This window comes from Panthera pardus, unplaced genomic scaffold (assembly GCF_024362965.1).
Source record: "Panthera pardus isolate Hobbes unplaced genomic scaffold, ASM2436296v1 HiC_scaffold_20, whole genome shotgun sequence".
NCBI lineage: Eukaryota > Metazoa > Chordata > Mammalia > Carnivora > Felidae > Panthera > Panthera pardus.
Genome location: NW_026526766.1, coordinates 69,201,511 through 69,225,981, shown reverse-complemented (window position 1 = coordinate 69,225,981; position 24,471 = coordinate 69,201,511). Strand labels below are relative to the sequence as shown.

Here is a 24,471-nt window from a genome sequence, read left to right as displayed (position 1 = left end):
AAAATGCTATTTTTGAAGAACTTCTTTATAATTTTTTTTAATGTTTATTCATTTTTTGAGAGGGAGGGGGAGAACATGAGCAGGGGAGGGGCAGAGAGAGAGAGAGAGAGAGAGAAAGAGACAGAGAGAGAGAGAGAGAGAGGATCCGAAGTGGGCTCTGCACTGACAGCAGAGAGCCCATTGTGGGGCTTGAACTCATGAACTGTGAGATCATGACCTGGGCTGAAGTCAGATGCTTAACTGACTGAAGCCCCCAGGCATTCCTGAAGAATTTCTAATGACTTGAGAAAATGCTCTTTTTATAGTATTGAATTAAAAAATGCAAGTGCAACTCTGCATGTATGCTAGAATCCCAACTTTGTTTTAAAAACATGTGCATATGAAAATAAAGGGGAACACGTGTATACGATCAAGTGGTAGGATTATATCTTTAATTTTTGTCCATTTTCAATTTTCTATAATGTATATATGCTGTTATTATAATGAGAAAAAATTGTCACATTAAAAGAGATGAACTGTGGCTCTCTTTTTTGTCACAGAAAACAGTGTCATTTTCTCATTCTTAATTTCCAGTTTCCAATTTTGCATAAGGGGAGACTTCATAGTCATTCTAGGAAATGGTTCCCAGTAGATAATAGTAATTGAAAAACTGACTTTATCAAAATGAATGTAATTAAGTGAGTTTTCATCAGAGTTTCAAAAAAAAAAAAAAAAAGCTCTTTTGTTCTTCCCTTCTCCTCTTCTTTTTCTCTTATGTAAGCTTGACCAAACCATGTTTCATTATACTGAATGTCAGAGTCTTCTAAAAACTTCCTGCTTCCTGGAACAGTCTCTTGGAGCTGCCTCTGTGTCCTGCTCCGATTCCCATACCCAAACTTAGGATTTCCTTCTCCTTTAGCAGCAAGAAATATCTTTCTGGAACTGTATCTGTAAAAGGCACATTTGTGGTACAAAATTAGTCTCCAGATGAAAGCTTTCTCTCTATACAGTCCTAATTCAACGTTGTAATCCAGGAGATAGTAAATGAGTCAAATAATGTTAGATTTGGAAGAAACCCCATATATGATCTGATTTACCTCTTTCTTCCAAAGAGAGGGAAATCCAATGGTATTCCCACGATAATGGCATGAATGAAGAAACACCAGCATCAGGGCCACGTTTTTCTGACTGGAGACAGCAGAGCCTGGTGGAAAAAATGAGGGTGTTGGTACCAGACATCCTTGGGTTCATGCGTTTGCTCTGCTAGTTATTGACTGTAAAATTGGACGAAGTTACTGAATCTCAGTTGCCCCATCTGTAAATTGAGGAGAATAGCAGGTACCTTGAAGAACTGCTGTGATATTAGAAATACTATATTTCATCCTTCCTTCAGATGATCAAAAAAAAAAGTTGCTCTTGCTAGGCTTTAGTTGAGCACATAGTTTCTTCAGAGGAATCAGTTCAAGGATCACTGATACAGACAAGTATAGACCCAAGAAACAAATATAGGCATTTTCAAAGTCCACAGTTTTAAACACCTGAGTTAACAAATATCTTTCCCAGGCCAACACCGTCCTCCTCCCAAGCTGACCGGTTTGACTCTTAACACTTGGTGGGTTGTCATTGCGCCTTCACCTCATTTGCCCCCCTAGCCAAATACCTCATTCTCCTCCTAGTGTCCATGGTTTACTTCTGTACCCATTTTTAATTAAAAAATTTTTTTTAATGTTTATTTACTTTTGAGAGAGAGCGAGAGAGCGAGCGAGTGTGAGAGGATGAGAGGCAGAGAGAGGGAGACACAGAATCTGAAGCAGGCCCCAGGCTCTGAGCTGTCAGCACAGAGCCTGATGTGGGGCTTGAACTCACGAACCATGAGATCATGACCTGAGCTGAAGTCAGATGCTTAACCAACTGAGCCATCCAGGCACCCCTGTACCCATTTTTAAAAATAATCCTTTTCCTTCTTCTGTATCTTCTAACACATGTCAGTTACCCCAGAAAAAAAATCTCTCTTTTTATTTTATCCATAAATATAAAAAACTCCCTAAGTCCTAGAGGCATGTATAATATACTTATGGTCATGATTCATTTGTGTGTGGGAAAATGAAATCCATATGCTTTTGCTTTAGTGTTACTAGATTGTAATAAAACATGATTAAAGGTGAAATAACATTTTTCATCCATCAGATTGACAAGAATAACAAATACTTATAATATCTATTATTGATAAAGGTGAAGGGAAATTTATATTATTATATACTATTATGTTAATGGTAATTATATAATATTATGTACTAATGTTTTGCATCAATAAGTGATTATTGATGCAGCCCTTTTGGAGAACATTTTGGCCAAATCTGTTAGAATAAAAAATGTGTTTATCCTTTATTTGGATGTATGAACAAAGAGGCATGTTTGAGAATATTTACTAAAGCATTATTTATAATAAAAAACCACAAGTGTTTCTTGGTAGGGAAATGATTAAATGAATTAATGGTTCATTCATTTTATGGAATACTCTGAAGAAGTTAAAAATAAATGTGATAGATCTATGTTTGCCAACATGGAAAGGTATCTAAGACAGTGTTATGTGAAAAGCACAAGATGGTGAACAATGTGTATGGTACGATACTATTATATAATATGTAATTACATTAAAAAATGTGGAAGGATATACTCCAAATTGGTAAGAGTGGTTATTTTTGGAGAGGAAAGTGGGTTTTTTAGGAAAAAAAAATTAAATAATTAGGATGTTTTTACTTAGAAAATTTAAAAAAACAAATAACATTTTAAAATTCAATTATGACTAAAACCCACAAAAACTCCCCATGTGATTCTGATGTTTATACAGGTTTGGAGGCCAAACTGTGTAATCTATTGCTCTGTAACAAATTACCTTACATTTAAAATTTAGCAGATTAAAGTAATATACTTTTTAAGGATGGATTACCTAGCCCCCTGCTTTAGGATCTCTCAAAAGACTGCTCTCAAGGTGTTATCTGGGGCTGTGATCTCATTTCATCAGTCTATTGAGGAAGGCTTTGCTTTTAAGATCACTCACATTGTTTTTGGCAGAATTCAATCTCTCATAGGCTGTTGGATTGAGAGCTTCAGTTTTTTATGGCTATTAGGCAAAGACCACCCTCATTGCCTTGTCACGTGAGCCTTTCTAATATGGCGGCTTGCTTCATCAAAGTGTGCGAGTTGAGAAGGCAATAGAGACCAGCAAGATGGAAATCAGTCTTTTGCAACCTAATCATGGAAGTGACGTGCCCTCACTTTGCCATATTCTATTCATTAGAAGCAAGTCACTAGGTCCAGCCAATGCTACAGAGGGAATGGATTCCACAATGACATGAATACCAGGATGTGGGGGATCACTGACAGCCACATAGGATCCTGCTTACCACAGAAACCACTGGCTTAAGTAATTACGAAAACATCTGAAAATGACCTTATTTTTGTCAAACACCATTATTCATGTTTTAGATTTGCTTGTTCAATTGCACTTTCTACTTTAATTATAAGAATTACTTAAATATTTTTATACCTTAATGTATTTCTTAAACAATATCTCATATTGGTTAAATATACCTTTTTGGACCAGCCTAAGAACTCCATCATCATCTAGGTCAGAGTTTCCATGGGATAATGCATTTGAGTTCTGTACAGCACTTCCACACATTATGGGGACATATCATTCACTTGTAAACTGGGGGAATAGGACCGCTCAACCTAGAGATTAAGATGACCAGTATATTTTCAAATCTCTCTCAGAATTTGCTTGTAATGGGTGTTTGCTTCAGTTTACATTGCTGTAGAAATACCACCCCAAAACTTAATGGCTTAAAACAACAGCAACCATTTTATTATTGTTAATGAATTGGTGGTTGACTGTAGTCAGCTGTTCTGACCAGTTGGCTGGAGCTGAGTGGTGTAGGATGACGTCACTCATGTGTCCGGTGGCTGGCAAACCGGTTGTTCAGCTGGGACAGCTCTTCTCCATATGGACTCTCATTCCCCAGTAAGTTAGCCTGGGCTTCTGCATATGGTGACCTGAGGACAAATCTCATTGGTCAAAGCAAGTTACATGGCCGAGCCTGGAGTCAGAATGGGAGGGGAACTGCCTAAGGGAGGCTGGATTCACTAGGGATGATTACTGAACATTAGTACCACAGTGTCAGGAGTTTTCAAAATCTTTTGTCACTTTCATGTTCACATTTTGTTAAACATAGCCACCAAAAGGTACAAATCTTGTCAACCAGTAAAGGAGTCACTACACTTTTGGGTCTCACTTCACGGAGTGTATCTCAGTGAAAACTGATCCAGTCCTTGTATAGCACTAGGCCAGGGCTGTTGCAGTTTGAGGAAGTAAATATGAATGACATTTCTTCCATTCATCTCTGTGCTCTAAGCTCTATCATCGTAGCAGTAAAGGCCAATCAGCATCAACATGCATACCTGGATTGCATTAACTCAGCCACCTGCAAGGAAAAAGCATCAGCAAGTAATAGTTTAATGTCATGCCCTTGACTTTCATTCATGGTCAATATGAAAAGTGATCATTGGAAGAGATCTGTATATCTTTAGTAGAATCAATGTGGAGAATGCTATTAGGAATGATTTTCAGTGTCCCTCATATGAAGTGTCAAATGATAAATTCCTTCCAGAAATTAGTATCAGGAAGATAGGAAGATGCTTATTTTGCCTGAAAAGGGTAATCAATCAGTCTTCTTTATAAGGCAGTAAGAATCAATAACCTCTTTTTTTTTGGCTTTGGATGGTATAAATAGCTGAAGTTAAATGTAATGGTTATTTATTTATTTATTTATTTGAGAGAGAGAGAGAGAAAGTGTGCGTGTGCAAGCAGGGGAGGGACAGAGAGAGGGAGGGAGAGAGAGAATCCCAAGCAGGCTCCGTGCCTAGTGTGGAACCCAATATGGGGCTCAATCCCATGACTGTGAGTTTATGACCTGAGCTGAAATCAAGAGTTGGAAGCTCAACCTACTGAGCCACCCAGGCACCCCTAAATGTAATGTTTTATTATAGTAACTCTTAACCCTGTTAGCTATGGCTTTTGATACATTTATTTCCCTCTCTCTCTTTACCAAATGTTATCTTTATGTTTTAATCCTATTTTTTTGGGAATGTTTTGGGGGTTAAAATTACAAATACATGAACAAACAGATAAACATATTAAGCAATCTCAGTTTTGCTGCTAACAAGTTATGTAATCATTTAAAAAAAACAATAATCACATAAGCATTTAAAAAATAATTTCCCTTATGCATAAAATGTTGAGATAAGATTGGACCAAGTGATCTTTCAAGTCCCTTTGGCACTTAATAACTCCCAAACTGTTTCTCCTGTGACTTTTTCACTTGAACATTTTATATTTTATGATTTAGTCCAGCTGTTAAGTGTCTTGAATGGCTTAGTAGAAAACGGTGAATTCCGATCTCTTTTAGTGTGGTTTAAGATTTTTTCAAATATTGTCAGTTTGGCAAAAAGTGATGGATATTGGCAAGCCATTGTCCCTTGTTGTTAAGATCCAGATGTACAGTGTTTCTAGGGAAGTGTAAAGCATATGGCACTGATTCATAGTACAGCTCATCCGCAGTGTTCATCAAAACCCACTTGACATCTGTGAAACCTCTATGGCTTGACATATAAAAAGCTTTAAGTTTGATTTGCTTTTAAAAATAACTTATAACCTAAAAGTTAGCAAAAGGCAACCATTGACTCTCAAGTGCTCATAAATTCAACCACACACTTTCCTAATGATAATTAGTGGATAATTTAGCTTTTATTTTTATTTTTTAAAACTTTGTTAAAGTTTATTTTTGAGAGAAAGAGAGTGCAAGTAGGGGAGGGGCAGAGAGAGAGGGAGACACAGAATCCAAAGCAGGCTCCAGGCTCTGAGCTGTCAGCACGGAGCCTTATGTGGGGCTCACACCTATGAACCGTGAGATCATGACCTGAGCTGAGTTGGATGCTTAACTGACTGAGCTACCCAGGCACCCCAGTAAATTAGCTTTTAGACACTACTCTGGTTTTCTGTTGTTTGGACTGGTTGATTTGTTGTAGAGAAAACTTTTTAAAAAGAGACTTTGGATTGGAATTTCTTAAGAAAGCCTATTAGAACATAATATAATATATAATATATAACATAATATAGTATTCCTGTACAATTTATTAATTGCTTCTGTAGAAACATTAAGGAAGCATGAGTATTTGAATGTGTGTAGTCTCATAGTTAAGGGTTTAGCTGTGGATATCAAACCCCACCTCTGCCTTTCTGAGTGACAGAAAGTTACTTTTCTAAGCTTATTTCCCTAAATTTTGAAAGAGTGGCTATAACTATACTATAATGTAGAAGTGTAAGTAAGAAGTACAGGGAAGCTGGTTAGCACAGTACCTGGCATTACACCCTTAATAACCATTAGCTGTTATTAATGCTGTATTATTAATAATGTTAAATTACATAGGATTAGGTCTATTTTTACCCTTTGTCTCCCTCTTTATGTGAAAAGGTTTTATGGAGTATGAAATAAGCTGAGTGAATATAGAATTGCTGACAGTTTAGCTATATGTGTGTAAAAGGAGCCAGAAGATCTGGGCTTATGTCTCGATTCTTTCACTTACCAGCTGTGTCACCTTCAACAAGTTTCTTCACTACTCTAAACATCATTTTTCAAAGCATCACGTCAGTTTTCCTGCAAACGTGGCTGGTACATGAAGCACTGGGCTCCCCATTGAGTCACCAACATGGTATGCCTTTTCATGAATAAGTCAGCAAAACTGTGATACCAAGATTTGCCTAAGATAATGGTTCCTGACTAGGACCACATGGGGTTCTCAGCTGGGAGGTATTTGGAAAATGTTTGGGGTTACACTGATTGTCACAATGACAATTGTGGGTGTTGTGGGCATTTAACAGGCAGGGCATAGGGATTCTAATTGTCCCACAGTACGCAGTACATGAGTAGTCCTGCACAATGGAGCATTGTTCGGCCCCAAACACCAATGGCATCCACACTGAGCAATGTTGGGTTCGAGGGCTAAGAGAGAGGGGTCTTTGGTTCAGAGTCATTAAGATTTAATCCAGGTGTGGATGGTGGTGCTTCCTAAGAAACTAAGACTGTTGAGGCCAAAGTATGTCTTTGTGCGTGCTGCCTTTTCCAAGATTTCACTGATGGTGTGGGTACTGAGTCATATCCTCAAAGCACTATATAAAAATCTCTGGCTTTGCTATTTACATTGTTTCCTTGCTTTTCCATGCTGGCCATGCACACCACTCAGGGCCTTTGCACTGGCTGCAACTTCTGTTTAGAACACTGCCCTGGGTAGCTCTACCTCACTTGCTTTGCATCTTCTCTCACAGACACATCAATGAAGCTTACTGTAACCACCCAAGTTAGAATTGTGTTCTACCCAAAACAACTGATTCCTCTTACTCTGCCTTTTCTCCCCCTTATAGTACTTAATGTCCTAAAATATATTACCCACGTTGATCATGTTTGTTTTTATTTTCTGTCTCCCTGACACTAGAATGTAAGCTTCACAAGGCAGGTGTGTGTGTGTGTGTGTGTGTGTGTGTGTGTGTGTGTGTGTGTATGAGAGAGGGAGGGAGAGAGAGAGAGAGAGTGTGAGTGTTTAATTCACAAATGTATCCTAAGCCCTTCATCCAGTGCCTGGCTCTTAGTAAGAGTTTCATGGATATTTTTGAGTGCATATATGAATGGATGAACACCAGCAAAAAGAGCTAGAAAATATAATGGCATGAAGGTCCAGGTCCCAAACACAATAGCAATAGAAAAAGGTTTTAAAAAAGGAATAAATCTGAGAAATATGCAGGGCTTGTGTGAAAAAACTATAACATGTTATAGAGAGGCATGAAAGAATGGAGTAAATGAGATAGTCTCTGATTACTTGATTTGAGGATTTTCTGTTAAAAAGAGGGCCATAACTTTAATTGTGATTACAGAATAAAAGCTGCCTTTTGAACTTGGCAAAAATGGTTCTCAAATACGTTGGGAGAATAATGTGAGAAAAGCTCAGAAACATATGAAAAAGAAGAATACCAAGGAGAGGCATACCCCAGCTTTATTGAAACCAATTATAAAGTAACTAAAACAGTATAATACAGGTGCAAAAGTAATCAGAGAAATGGAACAGAATAGAAACCTCAGAAAAAAACACAAGTAGGTATACAGAGCTGGAGTGGGATAAAGGTAGTATTTTGAATTAATTAGGGAAAAGTACAAATAGCTAACATTTATTGAGCATTATCCATTATTTATTTATATCTTGCTGCAGAAGGCATGCACTATCATTACTCATTACAGACAAGGGAATGAGTCAGATGCTTTAAAGTGCAGTCACTGCCCAGCCCGAAGTCCCCAGTTTCTACATTGCAGAGTTGAGATTTGAACCCAGATCTGACACCTCTATCTTACATGGCTAAATATTTGGAAAAAAGAATCACACATAGATTTAAATGTAGAGAATGAAAATGTAGCAAAGACTTAATAGCTTTAGGGATTTTTACAAAACATTTTTGTAATAAAAATTTGAAGCCACATGAATTTATTTTTCTACTTAGAAATAATTATATACTTTAAGATTAATTATATCTACAAATTGGAACTCTCGGCAATTACCAGAAAATGAGGGAGAGGGATATTTAAGTAATATGAGAAATTATTTGCAACATAGGTTAAAAAAAAAAAACTCGCAAAATAGTGTCCAAAGTATGATGTTATTTCTATAAAATGTATTTATAAGCATCAACAAAAGAAGAACTTCCCCCATCCCCAGTGTAAGTAATGTATGTGTGAGGGAAGGCTAGCTAGCACCTGAAGAAATCTGTGACTGTTTTTCTCTCTTGTGGGATGGTTTGCTACTACTGCCAGGCAGAAAATGGCACTCTGGTACCTTGCGAAAATAGATGCCCAGGTCTTCTTTGGCCATGGTCATTTCTTAACCTGTCACTCTTATCAACAAGCCGAAATAATAGCCTGACTTTCTCTGCACCAAGTTCCCACAGGGTTCCTATCTTCCTTGACTTGACATGTCAAACCCTGTAAAAGACAAATTGGAAGCCTTGTTAACTCTCTTTTGACTCTGCCTTGACTTGGAGCGTTTGAAGGTTGAGGCTGGTTAATGATGTCTGTTTTTACAGTTACTCAGCCCAGGGCCTCGTTTCTTACCCAGATGTCAGACTGAAGGGAGGCTGTTCTTCAAGCCATGAACATTAATAAGCAGAGAAGTTCATGCACCAGCTCCCTGCTCCACCTGGTTTCTCATCTGGGACGCCCTGGAGTAGGGGAGGGCTGGGCTCCCTGAGCACATTGACTGCCCTCACTCAGTTCCTGCCTCTGTGCGAACTGCACTTAGGACTTTGTGTCTGATTATTTAATACGAGCCGGCCTGCCTAGTTAAAATATGGGAACACAGTAAGATCAAACAGCCCAGCAGGGGCTGGATCTTATTCATCTCTGTGTCCTCAACACTTTGTACTCAGTGTGATGTTGAGGAAGGAGTTCTGTACTGGGAATTCCCCAGATCTTAGTTGGAATCCTTACTAGCTTGGTAACTTTGGACAAGTGATTTAAACTTTTTGAGCTTCTTCATTGTCTATAAAATGAACCTAGTGATCGTCATCTGGTGTGAGCATCAGTGAGACTAGATATATGAAGGCACATATCCCAGAGCCCGGAATGTGGAAGGCTCTCAACTGATATCCAGTGACCATGTCACAGTGACTCCTGGCCGATGGCTCCAAGTGGATGAAGAGGAAGCCTTCCCTGGCAGTAATCCCTAGAAATGCCACTAGGAGGCGTGTGAGCTCCATGATTAATTTTTTTTTGGCTCTCTTCCTATTCAAAGCCAGTAGTAATTCAACTTCTGCATTTCAACTTCTGTAACTTTACGTTTATTATTTAAGAGTTGATGAATGCCTGCTCCTGTGTTCCTTTCCTATTCAAATTATTGTCATTACATTAAGATAGTGGTGCTAGCTAGTAAAATGTTGAATCCTTTTTGTGTTTTGCTCATTTCCATGTGAGGGACCAGCCTTGTTAGCTGGCTATCCAAAGTGTAGCCTTCATTTTGTTCTGCGTAGACTTAATACCCTTGACCAATGCCTTGTGTCTTGGTCTGATAGTTTGGACTGTTTATGGGAAGGGAAGTGAAATTGGCCTTTTTCCATTATCTTTTATGCCATCAAAGATGCCCACCTGTGGCCCCAACTGTGCTGTGGCTCCTCTTTCCTGCCTTTAGAAGAAGCGTCTCAGCTCCATTTTTGTTTATTGTCTCTGGCTGTGCTCCTTGAGCTTTAGCAGTGCACTTCCAGTCAAAAGAACGGGGTTTGAGCCTCAATGGAGCCTGTTGACCACAGAGATAGTGGGTTAGGAAGAGCCTTCATGGAGGAGTGAGTCTAAGCTGCCCTCAGAAAAGGAGATTGAGGGTCAGAGTAGAGTTAGGACTTTAGGCTTTAGTTTCTTCCCGGGTAAAACATGAGGATTGGGCTGAGTATTTTCTAATATACTTCCAATGCTGACATTTTTCCACTTTCAAGTCTAGATGACATGCTCACAAGCACAGCTCTCCAACTCACCTGGGGTGTGTGAATTCTGGTTATGAAGAGCAGGCAGAGATGTTGTAAATCTGAATGTCACTGTGATTTATGGGTGTTGTAGCAACCTAACCCTTGGAGCCATGTTGGGGCTTTCTCAAAGTAGACGTTATGCCTTGGAACAAGCTGTTCTGATGAGCAACACAAGAATACATCAAACACTCTAGCTCCCCTGCTTGGCTTTGAGGCCCGTGATTCTCCTTTTTATAGTCCTGTGACGTTGGGACAACATCAACATTTACTTCCATTTGCTAAGCAGGGCAACATGCCATGTGAAGGCAATGGTTATGAGTATTCTCATGGAAGTAAGGGGCCAACCCAGGAAAAGAGCTCAGTTTTCTGACACATGTGAGGCATTTGGGGTTGACTGCAGTGGGAGTATAGAGGAAAGAACCCACAACTCGGAACAGAGCCTGTGTGGGGTTTAAATCCTGCCTGCTGTTTACTGGCTGAGTGAGTTCAGGCAGGTAGCTTAACCTCTTTGAGGCTCACTTCCCTTCCTGTGAAATGAGATTGTAAAACCACCCACTGCCCAGGGTTGGTTTGAGGATTGAGAAGGGGGGATTACTATAAGGTGTCCATGGAATATGAGACTATTTTTATTTATTTCATTTTGAAGCCCAAAGGCAGTGAAAAATCCTTTTCTATCCTGAATCGGGGGATTAGGTAGAGTTAAAAAACTGAGGCAGGATAATGTGAGAACTTGAAGAACTTAAGTGAGCAGCAACAGAGTCTGAGTTAGGGATAACTGGACATAAAAAGAAAAGAGTGATTGGGCTTATGTGGGGGAAAATAAACAAGACCTACTAATTGCTGATGTCCCTGAGCTTCTGAAAGAAGGGAAGTGAGAATCATGAGTTCACTGGGAATTCCTGAAGGGCCAGATTGCCAAGGATAGTGTCAAACTGGTAGCCATGGCTTCTTCTGTTTTCAATCTGCCAGAATATTTATCCTCTTTCTGACCCTTTTGCTTCATTGGGCCATGCAGACATCTGTTGAGCATCCATCGTGAGCCAGGTATATATCACTTCTGGGGACACTTGGAGGCCAAGGACAGGTCCTAGCCTCCGTGGTCTGATGGAGAAGACCCAGCTGAGACGGTAAGTTGACTATACCTTGAGCAAAGAGCTTCAGTTGAAGCCTTCCCCAGCAAGGAGGGAGGTGTGGGGAGCATCCAGCCCTGTCTTCCAGACAGGGGTCAGGGAAGACCTGGCCAAAGAGGAGGTGTCTGGGCTGGGTAGAGGCTCCTGAGGGCATGGAGAAGGTCATGGAGGAGCCAGTGATGGGGGAGGAGAGAGCCAGCTCCTGAGGAGAAGTATGCTGTGTCTCAGAGTGAAGGAGATGGTCAGGATTGTTAGAGGAGGCTGTCCATGCTTTCGCCTTCCTTCTCACGTTCAACACAAGGGTTAACCCACAGAGAACACTTAAAGTCAGTGAAAAAGCCTTCTTCTGCCTTTAACTCTAGGAAGAGTGTTCGTACGTATCAATGTCCCATTTTAACTTAGGCCTTCATCATCTGACAGGGTCATCTTAGGTACTAAAGTAAGCATCTGAAGGTAAGAATATAATCACCAGGGAGCATGAATATTTAAATTCATAGTTTCTCTTCAGGGGTGATTGTGAACTAACTCAATTGGTAAATTTTTGAAAAACAAAAAGTTGACAATGCTGATGAGTTTCTGTTGAAAACAACACATTTTTTGTTTACCAGTAGCAGTGAAAATCAGCACAGTGTCTTAGGAGAACAGTTTGGTAATATATAGCAACTAGCAGTGAAGATATGTATATTCCTAAGCCTGCTCCTGGCCCTTAGTTCCATTCACCTACCCCCTAAAGGGATAAAGGAATCTGCCCCAAGGAAGCAGCTCCCCACTGTGACCCATACAGGCTGTGCACTGCACTTTGGGGATGTCACTCAAATACACAGGGGTATAAGTGACATCCCCTGGAGTTGTGTGCTGCTGCGGTCTTGAGAGCAGGGACCTTATCTTGTTCACTGGTAGATTCCTGGGGACCTGGAATTACAGCTGGCACACAGTAGGAATGCAATAAATACTTCCTGACTCATTGTGGCATGCTGAAGTGGCCTGCCAACTCATGAGTCCATTGTCCAGAAATTTAAAATGATCCTCATGAAGATAATACATAAACTCACATATGCTGAAACTTTAACCAGGAGAAAAACAAGACTTAAATATCACTTCTACTGTGTAATTACCACCATGCAAAATTGTATATGAATATGAAAACAAGGCCTGAAATGGAATGGGCAAAAATGAAAATAATTATGTTAACGTGCTGCGATTATGGGCCATCGCTTTCCAACGTTAAGATGTTTCCAAAATGAAGTGAAGTCAGATAATTTTTGACCACACATTTAAGGTGGATTTAAGAAAAATGAGGCAAGACATTATTAGCAGTAAAAATGGATTGAAATAACTACTTTATTTCACAACTTTTTTCCTCCCTTGGAGTTAATAAATATTCTTCAAGCATCTGTAATCCATACTTTGTAGCATCAGTCCCAAGGCAATCAACAAACTCAAAAGCCAAAGGACTGCCAAGATGGAAACTGAGAAGAGTACTTTTGTTTCCAGTATCTACTGTGAGAAAGCACGCAAACGAACAATAAGGAACCACAGAGAGAAAAGCAAGCCCTGGTTTGTTGGGAGGTTTAGATTCTCTAATTGACCAGACATAGAATTCCCCTGGTGAGCTCAGGGTGCAGTGAGGGCAAGCAAAATAGGGCCCAAAGTTTCCTAGGGCGGGACTGGCTTCGCCATACAACATTCTAATTTGCCTGTTTGTTTCAGCCTCATTTCTTTCTCACTGCAGAGGATGGATGGGTTCCTAAGTGTGGGAACAGAACCTTGAGTGAGGCTTTCTGGGTTCAGTTCCCCATTCCACTAGGGACTTGCATCCTTGGAGGGAGATGCATCCCTTTTCCATGTCTAATCTTTTCAATCTGTGGCTGGCTAACAGTGCTAGTTGCCACTGGTGGTACAGAGATGCCATATATGGCAAAAGTTCTCAGTTTTTGATGGGTGCTCGAATCACTCGGGAGCGCTTGCCAACACAAAGTCCTGGGCCCTGTCCCCACATATTCTGATTCAGTAGGCCTAGGTGGGGCCTGAGAATGTGATTTCTACCCAGCCCCCAGGTGATGCTGCTTGTGGTTGGGGGTGGGGCACACTTTGAGTGGCACTGGTGCACAGCTTTCCCAGGTGGATCACCAGATGCTGTTCCGGAGGGGCACCTGGGTAAGGACCAGGTTACAGCCACTCCCTGTGAAGTAATCCACTTTCATTTCTTGAGAGGCAGCCTGACAGCTTTAGAGTTAGGTCCAGGGTCTAATCCCGGTTCTGGCCTTTTCTCTGTGTCTGTGGGAACCTAATTTTCTGGGCCTCAGTTTCCTTGTCTACAATAGGACTGATGTTGCCCACCTAGTAGAGTTTTCGCAAAGATTAAATGAGACAATATTAGGAAAATACCTTGCATAATGCCTAGCTTATAGTGGTATTCAATAAATAGTGGTTCTAATAGAATTTCTTTTGAGAGTCTGCAAATGACTGAAATGGTATTCAGTTAAGTCTTTAAGCATCTCTAGGGAGGTCCACAAGAGCACCTTTATGGATAGGTGGATGGAACGAAAGGTTAGAAAGTGAAGCGGAAAAGGGGGAAAAATAGTATAATTTATTAAACTACAGCTTCTCAATTTGCCTAATTTTTGTGTTATCTGAGGGAAAATACTCTGTTCTGTTCTTCTCTACCTGACCCTGACCCTGACCTTGACCCCGACCCCTACCCTTATCCTGTCCTATCCTGTCCTATCCTATCCTATCCTATCCATTAAAATTTGAAGTCTCTAAAATGCCTACACCAAATGTTTTCTGTTCTTAAGGAGAAGCAACCTAATGAGAGGCCAAAATTGTGGATTTTCAATCAGGCTAATTAGTGTTTGAATTAGGACTCCACACCACCTCCCATGTGTGTCATCTCCAAGCTGGCCATTTCAGCTCTCTGAGCCTTAGAGTCCTTGTCTGTAGAATGGGAAGATAACAAAGGGAACACTGGGCTGGGAAGTGCTTAGCTAACCTGACTGGCTGGGGGCTCCTGGTGGAGACTATGATGGACAGATGGCGACCCTGACGGGTAGATAGAGCCTGGAGCTTTTGGGACTGAGAGTCTTCCTTGAGTAGCTTAGATGGCTGCTGTATTCATTTTGAGCAGAGCTATGATTTCCACAGGACCCTCAGCTCCTGAGGGACCAATGCAGGGTGGGAGGCCTTCTCTGTAGGGCAGAACTGGATTTGTGATATTCCACTGGGATGACACTGAGAGGGTAGGCATGGCTTTGCAATCACCCAGCCTGAGTTCTAATCATGATCCCACTATTTAGCACCATTGTGACCTCACCATGTTTTTCTTTTTAGCATCTGTCACTGTTTGTAATGACTTAGTTAATGGTTTCTTTTTCTGTTTGTTGTCTCTTATCCCTACTGGACTGTGAACTCCATGAGGGCTAAGAGAATGTTGTTTCTTTTAACAGCCTATCTCCTGCCTTATCGATTGCCTGGTAAATATTTGTTGTTTAAATGAATGAATGAATGAATGGTGGCTATGGCATAGACCATTGTTTCTGGACTCTGCTGTCACTTACTAAGTGACCATAGTGCAGTGATTCAGTTTCTTTTGAGCAATGAGTCCCATCTCACAGAGATACTGTGAACATGAAATCAAATAACATATAGGGAAGTGCTTTGTTATAAACCATATAATACTATTCAAGTGTTGGGTGAAGAGGAAATAGTTTCGTTTTCACTGTGGGACTTCGATGAATGTTGAAATCTGTTCCCTCAACATCCTTCTTGAAGTTTTCTCTTCCAATCTGGTCAATTTTCGGGGACTGGGGAAAAGTTAATGCCACCTTAATTGTGGAACCTAATGACTTCCTGCTAAAGTAATTTTAAACTAATTATGCCTGAAATGGTAAATTCTTGCATTCTCCATAAAGGCACATGATACTTTGACTTCTAGCTATAGGTTTCTTGGTTGGGTAGATAGTCTGCTATGAAGGAATAATCCTTCAACTGAAAATCCGGAGACCTTGGTTTTAATCCTGGCTCTGTCAAATGAAAGACCTTGGGCAACTTCCTTCCCTTTAAGAGAAAGGCAGTATCAGGGCTAGAAGTTAGAGGTCCTCTAGTCTAGGAAAGGCAAACTATAGGCCAGTGAGGCAAATCCGGTCCAGCACCTGTTTTTGTAAATAAAGTTATATTGGGACACAGCCACACTCATTTGTTTACATATTGCCTGTGGCTGCTTTCTTGCTACAAAGGCTGAGTGAGTAGTTGCAACAGAGACCATATGGTGTAGAAAGCTGAAAATATTTACTATCTGAACATTTACAGGAAAAGTTTGCTGACTTCTGCTCTAGTCCAATATCCCCCTCCCTTTTTCCTTAAATATTGGAAATTAATTCCAGAAAAGGAAAGGAACTTGCCCAAGATCACATAACGAATTAGCAAAAGCAAAAAGGCAAATGCTTTTAGGAAAGAAAAGAACTGAGGTTAGTGAATAATCTAAGTCCAGAGGCTAAACAAATCAATTATTCTAAGACTATTCAGAGACATTTGAGGCACTTTGCCCTCTCTTATTTTATATGTCTCCAAATAAGACTAGTATTGTCACATTAAAAAAGTTTCAAGGAGGTAAGTGCCTCGGAGAGTCCTATAATGAAACTTTTGCACTGTGAATCTATTTAATGAATTCATCCTAATGAAAATACAGCCAAAACATCCATTGGTGTTTTGTTTTTGTAACAATCTCCCTGATGTCAGGATTCATCTGAACTTTACTAATTTGGAAGTTGTGTTAATTTGATGACATAGGCTCTGGTTAAATTTATCTTTGCATACTGCCTGACAAAATGCTTCATTAAGCACATTGATAATATAAACAAGATTTTGGGGGGAGTAGTGTTTAAATTACTTAAGGGGCTGAATTACTTTTTAGGTATTGCCAAATCATTTAAGTGTTTATTTGAAAGTAATGATGACCAGGCAAATTATGAATGGTTTCTATCTGCTAATTGATATACAATCAAGGTCCTTCTAATTGGAAAGTGTTCTGACAGTGTTTGTTTGGATGTTGAAAGTAATTTCTCTCAGAATAGTGTGTAACTCAAATTTTCCACTAATTATGATCATCCTTGCTCTACAGTAGGGCTTTAATGAAATATCAGTGTGGGAGAAGACCTTAGAAATTATCAATTGTTTCCTAAACCACAGGAATATTGAGATCATTTAGGTGATAAAGACAGGACATTAATATCAAGTCCTGAAGTGAGAACTTATTCTCATTTACGTTTCTTTCCATCTTTTTTGATTAGTCGAGGGAAAGTCTCAAGTGGGTGCTGGGATGTCCTTAACACCTCTTTACAATTTATGAATCTCCCTGCTTCAGAGATGGGAGATCTCAGGCAGCCAGACCTCAACAGACAACACTTCCCAGAGATAATTAAAAGCATTGTTCTCTTTTCATTGTATTTATTTTTATGGCTGCCTTCTGTTCTGGCAAGTGATAGTGGTTTCCGTTCACAGTAATTCTATCAAGTTTTCTTTTAAAATCAATTTCAAGGAAGACAAAAGTAAGGAAGTGAGGCAATTTTAGCCAAATACATAAATAATGCAGATGATGTAGATATCACAAAAATTACTATGTGGCATATGTTGATATGGAAAACAGTGATGACGGGCTCACATGAAGAACGTTTGGGAAAAAATAATGTAGTCCAATTGCCTTATTTTATGGTGAAAGAAACTAAGTCCAAAAAGGGCTAGAACAGGCAAAGTTTACCCAGTGCTGATGTAAGAGCTGAGACTAGGAAAAGGCCCCTGAGTCTCAGCTCATACTCTTTCTGCCCTGTGACACCACCTTGTACCCATTTTGGTGCTCTTGCCTAGGTACAAGCAAACATTTGGGAATGTGAGCTTGCTCTCTAAATGTGAGTTTTTCCTCCCACCGATCCACCCTGCATCAAAATGTTTGCCTCAAACTAGCCTGCCCTGGGGTATTGAAGAAAATTTGGCTGGAATTACAGTGGTCAGTGAAATACAGGATTTAGCCTTCACCTTACTGTGATTCTAGAATTCCTTTTGTGACTTACCACACACACTTTAGGGAGCTAGAAAACATCAGCTCTTTGAGAAGAAAGAGATTCTTTTTTTAAAAGTTTTTATTTATTTATTTTGAGACAGAGAATGCACACATGAGCAGGGGAGGGACAGAGAGAGAGAGAGAGAGAGAGAGAGAGAGAGAGAGAGAATCAATCCCAAGTAGACTCTGCATTGGTAGTGTGGAGCCTGACACGGGGCTTGAATTCACACATGTGAGATCGTGACCTGAGCCGAAATCAAGAGTCAGCCGCTTAACTGACTGAGCCACCCAGGTGCGCTGAGAAGAAAGAGATTCTTTCTCAGAATGTGATCCTTTTCTCAATGATATTTCAGGAAGTACTGAGTACCCCCTCAATGGGTAATTCACTACTTCATAATGTGGCCTTTCCCTCCCTTTTCTTTTCCCTGACACACAATGTTACATTAGTTTCAGGTGTACAACATAGTGATTTGACAATTCTATACCTTATTCTATGCTCACCACAAATGTAGCTGTCACCATACAGCACTATTATCCAAACCATTGACGACATTCCCTATGCTGTACCTTTCATCCCTGTGACTTCTTCATCCCATAACTGGAAACCTATACCTGCCACTCCCCTTACCAGTTTTACCCATCCAGCCCTCCCCCTTGCAACCATCAGGTTGTTCTCTGTATTTGTAGGCCTGTTTCTGCTCTTTTAGTTTGTTTATTAATTTGTTTTGTTTTTTAGATCACATATATAGTGATCTCATATGGTGTTTGTCTTTCTTTGTCTGACTTATTTCACTTAGCATAATAGCCTCTGGGTCCATCCGTGTTGTCACAAATGGCAAGATCTCATTCTTTTTTATGCCAAGTAATATTCTATATATACACATACACTGCATCTTCTTTACGCATTCATTTACAGATAGACACTTAGGTTGTCTCCATATCTTGGATATTGTACATAATGCAATGAACATGGTGGTATTTTTTTGAGTTAGTGTTTTCATTTTCTTTGGATAAATACCCAGAGGTGGAATTGCTAGATCATATGGTAGTTCTGTTTTTAATTTTTTATGGAACCTCCATATTCCTTTCCACGGTAGCTGCACCAATTTACATTTCCACCAAAAGTATACCACATTTCCCTTTTTCAACATCCTCACCAGCACTTGTCATTTCTTGTCTTTTTGAGAATAGTCATTCTAACAGGTGTGAGATGATACCTCCTTTTGGTTTTGATTTGTATTTCCCTGATAATTAATGGTGTTGCATGTCTTTTTATGTACTGTTGGCCATCTGTATGTCTTCTTTGGAAAAGTGTCCAGATCTTCTGCACATTTTTAAATTGGGTTGTTTGTTATTTTGCTATTGAGTTGTATGGGTTCTTTATATATTTTATATATTAGCCCCTTTTCATGTATATATGATTTGCAGACATTTTCTTCCATTAAGTAAGTTGCCTTTTCATTTTGTTGATGGTTTCTTTTGCTGTGGAGAAGCTTTTTAGTTCGATATAGTCCCACCTGTTGATTTTTGCTTTTGGTTTCAGGTTCAAAAACTTATCACCAAGGCAGATGTCAAGGAGCTTACCACCCATGTTTTCTTCTAGGAGTTTTATGGTTTCCTGTCTTTAATCCATTTTGAGTTAATTAAAAAATTTTTTTTTCAACGTTTATTCATTTTTGAGAGAGAAAGAGATGGAGTGTGATCAGGGGAGGGGCGGAGAGAGAGACACACACAGAATCCGAAGCAGGCTCCAGGCTCCAAGTTGTCAGCACAGAACCCAACGCGGGACTTGAACTCGCGAAGTGCGAGATCATGACCTGAGCTGAAGTTGGATGCTCAACCAACTGAGCCACTCAGGCACCCCCATTTTGAGTTAATTTTTGTGTATGGTGTAAGCTAGTGATCGAGTTTCATTTTTTTAAATGTGGCTCTTCAGTTTTCCCAACACCATTTATTGAAGAGACTATCCTTTTCCCATTGTATGTCCTTGGCTCCTCTGTCATAAATTAATTGAGCATATATGCATGGATTTATTTCTGGACTCTATTCTGTTCCATTAATTTATGTGTCTATGTGTCGTGTTTCTATTACTGTTCTAATTACTATAGCTTTATAATATAACTTGAAATCAGGGAGAATGATGCCTCCAGCTTTGTTCTTTTTCAAGATTGCTTTGGCTATTCAGGGTCTTTTGTGGTTCCATACAAGTTTTAGGATTATTTTTTCTCTTTCTGAAAAATGCCATTGGAGTTTTGATAGGGATTGCATATATTCTTAGTAATATCCCAGAAAGTATTTGCATTCTTTCTTCAATGGGCAGCCCATTACTTCATGGTGTGACCTGTTCTATTAATGGCAATGAATGCAATCCTTCTGGAATTTAGGACAATGGCCCATGGCCCTGAGCTTTCATATGCCCACTTTCTTGAGCTAAACTAGCAGAGATATTGAGGCTTCATATCTTAGAATCCTGATTGGAGTAGGGGGATGCAGTAATGGCCTCCTCAGTTTCTGTCTTTCCTTGCAGCAGACCTGGAGGAGGTCTTTCAGGGTGATTGGGTAGGTGATTGCCCCATTCTCCCAAGTTCTTGGCCTCTGGGTACAGCTGAGACACTGGGCCCTTCCATCGTGGGGCACCACCCATTGGCTGCGGCTTTCTGGAATCCCAGGCATGTGGAGGATGGACAGATGTCACCTCTTGCTTTGAGAGTAAAGTGACGGAGAGAACAAAGGTTTGCTTCTCAGAGTGTTGCGCCAGGATACATATTTCTTATGCATTTTTCAGATGCCACTTGAGCCTCCTGAGCCAATAATTGTACTGAAACCACATACCAGCTCTCATGGCACATGATGGCATCTGTTTTCGACAGTAGCTCTTCAAGTGACATAGTGATTGGCAAATCAGGAGATGAAAGGTCAGATGAGGAAGCTGGCTGGAGATCAACATCTCCCCTTGGTCCACATGTGGAAATGACTAAAGCAGGACTGAAAAAATAGTAATAAAATTACTAACACTTGTTGAGCATCTACTTTGAGCTGGGCATTGTCCTAAGCACATTATTTCTCTTGTCCTATTGAATTCTCTCAAATACTTCTAAAGATACATTTTTATAGTCCTCAACTTTCAGATGAGAAAATGAAGCCCAAAGAGGTTAAAGTATTTGCCTACAGCAAGAAGCCAGCAAGAGGCAGCACTAGGATTTGATTCCAGGTCTTTCGGATGTTTGAACCCCTTTTCAAACTGCAGCAGCCTTTATAAAAACACTGCATTGTCAGGACTCTCTGGTCTTGCCCAAATCACATTATTTATCAATGACCCATTGAATTAGAGTCCATTACATGAGAAGTATTACAAATGGGGCCTGGGGAGGACTGACATTAAAAGGAAAAGGCTATTGCTGGCTTGGTGGCAGCTGTCCTGTGGTCTCATGTCCACCACACTGTGGATACTTCGAGGACAGGGAGCAGCACCCAGCCCTGCACCCAGGGGCTTCCAGATGAGCTGGATTTGCAGTCGTTTACATCCCTGAGCCCTAGAATAAACACTCATTGGAGAGAGGGAAAGTCATCAGGAACAGATTACATTCAAGTTTGAAAAATATTAATAAGTGTTTCACGTTTTTAGTTACTTGTTTTTGCCTGAATGTTATCCTCTTTTCTCTTCGAGTCTGTGTCCTCACTCTAATTAAGTCATTTGGATGATAACACCATCTCATATCCAGTCTTCCTGCCTCCCTCTAATCCCTCCCTCTTCCAATCTGACTCATCTCCCACGGACCTGCTAGGACAAGGGGTGTCTTTCTCAAGTGCAATCCTGAGTACCTCTTTCCTCACAAAATTCCTCTATTCTGACAGAACTCTGTGAACCCTTCTTCCCCCTTGAAGCTGGGAGCGTTTTCGATTGTGTATTATCCTTCTCTCAGCCATACTGCTGTGCCTGACACAAATCAGGGGCTTTATAATTTTTTATTGAAGACACTCCATCTTCCTGAAACGTCCTTTCCTTTTTTTCTCAGTTAAAACACATTGCCACTCATTCCCAAGACTGTCTCGGGTCAGTTTCCTTGAAGTAGAGCGTAAGATGGGGATAGTTTTGCATGTGGTTTGTCGAGGGAGTGCTCTCGGAAGAAAATCCTGTAAGGAGGTGAGGCTAACGGAATAAGGCAGAGATGGAGCCAATCAAAGAGGGTCTTTCACCTGAACTCTTGCCTCGGTCTGATCCCACAGGCAGCTCTGGGCATGAAGAGCACCCCTGAAGCAAGGGGCCAGCCTTTTCTACTTTGAATCAGGCATTGACTGGGGGTTGGTGCTGGTTTTTGTGGGGGGGGGGGGGGGGGGAGGGGCTCTGTCTCAGGCTCTGTCAGGCCACGCGACTTCTGTCTGCTGCAGGTAGTTCTCTGGAGAGTGTGAGCCTGTGAGTCCTTACCAGCTAACACAGCAGCTGGAGGGTGGGCATGTGGATCAGGCCAAGGTTTGCTGGGCTGGAGGCTCCAACAGCGTCACCTCTAAAGACTAAGCTCAAATATCGTCTCCTTTGTGACTCACTGGGCAGGGCTTTAAAAATTACTGCTTTTTACTGTTACAAATACAGAACTTGCTGCCTTGTTCAACATGTGAGTTACTTACCGGTCATGGAATAAACTGAGGCTTTGGAGTCAGACACATCCGGGATTCAAATCTAGCTCTGCCCCTTGCTTCTTGGGCATCTTGAACATTGCTTTACCTGTCTGAATTATTTCAACCTCAGAGAATTGTTGCAGCTCCACATGAGCAATGAACACATAGCACCAGACCCACAGGAGGCTCAACAGCGTGGACCCAATCATTATGTGAATGAGCAGACTTGGAATGAATTTTATGCCTTTCAAAGAGCCGTCAGTCCCCACCACTGTTATTATCCCCACTACATGGATGAAGAAACAGAGTTGAGAGATCTGGTCAATTGCAGAAGGTAGCAGTCAATAAATGGCTGGGCTGGGTCTTATATTAGAGCTCCATTAAGCAGCACAAGTGAGTTTTGCTGTATTTTTCCATATAGCTGTTACTTTTAGCTCTGAGGAAACCGTTGTATAATTAGACTGATGGGGAAGGTAGATTGAAAATAGAACTAATATTTATAAGATACTTACTATCTGCCAAGCACTGTGGAATGAATTTTTCTCCCTAAACTCTTTTCATTCTTATAACCAGGTGGGAAATTTTACCCCCCATTTAATAGATGAGGAAAGTGCGCTAGTTGTTCAAGTATTTATTATGTGGAGCATCACACTCTCTTTAGACCTGGGCTGCCTTCTTCCAGGAAGAAGTGCTGACTCCTGCGTTTGTCCTCTGCTGTGGTTTGGTCTGACAGTGGTGTCTTATTCAACCCTCATCACGTGCCACCTCCTCCCTTGGTGTATCTCCAGCCCTGCCCACTGTGGCTGGGGATGGTATTTTTATTGCTGTGGGCACAGAGCTAGAATTTTCCCGGGCCAGTGCCATTTGTCTGCCCAGTGGACACTGGAGGCTCTTTCTAGCACATGCTGTCCAGGGGCACATTCCACGCAGTGCTGAAAGGCACCATTGTGTGGGTCCACGTGTGTGTACTTGCCCAGGCATCTCAGTCCCCAGGTGAGGCCCCTGGGATCAGACAGTCTCTCAGTATGCCTCTCAGGAAAGACGTTGGCAGGATTGCCCCTGTTGTCTGTCCACAAATGTCCCTGGTGCTTGGAACCTGGGTGCTCCCTCAGTGTGCATGGAGATGGGGAAGCTTCAGTATTACAGCCATTGCCATTCGTTCATTGGTCTGTCTACTCATGCATTCCACCCCCACTTACTGAGCATCTACTGTGTGTCACTCAATCAGTGGGGAAACACAGAAGGTAAAAGACCATTATAATTTGTACAGAGATGAAAAGTTGTCCAAAATTTACTGTAGAGGCTGCTGCCTTCTCAGGAAAGCAGAGTAATCCTTATCAGGGAAACCCCTTATGTTCCAGCCTTTCCTTTTTCATGGATTCTTCCCTGATGGGTTCAAGCAAGATTAGCCACTCACTCTTCTGTGCACAGCCCCTTGTAGTCACACCCCTGGTCGCCCCAGTGTCACTTCTTCTGTCTACTTGTTGCTGTGAACTCCTTGAGAGGTTAAATATTGTCTGGTCCTTTTTGGCTTTGGAAGTATGGCTTTGGAATCAGAGAAACCTGGATTTGAATCTCAAAGCTGCTGGTTACTAATTTAGGGTCAGGACAAGAGTGAGGAGAGTGAGGCACTCACCTTAGGTTTAAATTTAAAGGGGCATCAACAAACTCAGTAATCAGGATAAATAATATTTTAATGCAATATTTAAAAAAATCAACATTAATGCAAAAAATCCATGATGTACAAAATTTGAAATAAAGACAGGATCTGACTCAGAACTTGCATGACTTACTTCAACTGCCTCTCTCTGATACTGGCCCTGTCATACTAAGTTTTCATTAATTTGGCTTAATTTCAGCATTAATTTTGACTTAAAAAATATTGCCCTTAAGGAGCTCACATTCTTCTTGGAGAGGCAGATATGTACACAAATAACCATAACACAGTACATAATGGCCCAGTCCATCTCCCAGGGTTGCTGCTGCTGGTTAGTGGGATGGGTGTTGGGAAATTGTATGAGAAGTGGTGACCTTTGACTGGGGTCTTGAAGGGTAAGAGAGTTCAACAGCTGGTTGGC

At 40.8% G+C, this 24,471-nt stretch overlaps 1 pseudogene; it reads right to left on the bottom strand.

Moving 5' to 3' along the window:
- Window positions 1-20,664, bottom strand: part of LOC109269830 (keratin, type II cytoskeletal 8-like) — a 33,881-nt pseudogene extending 13,217 nt beyond the window's left edge.
- Between the last annotated feature and the right edge of the window lie 3,807 nt (window positions 20,665-24,471).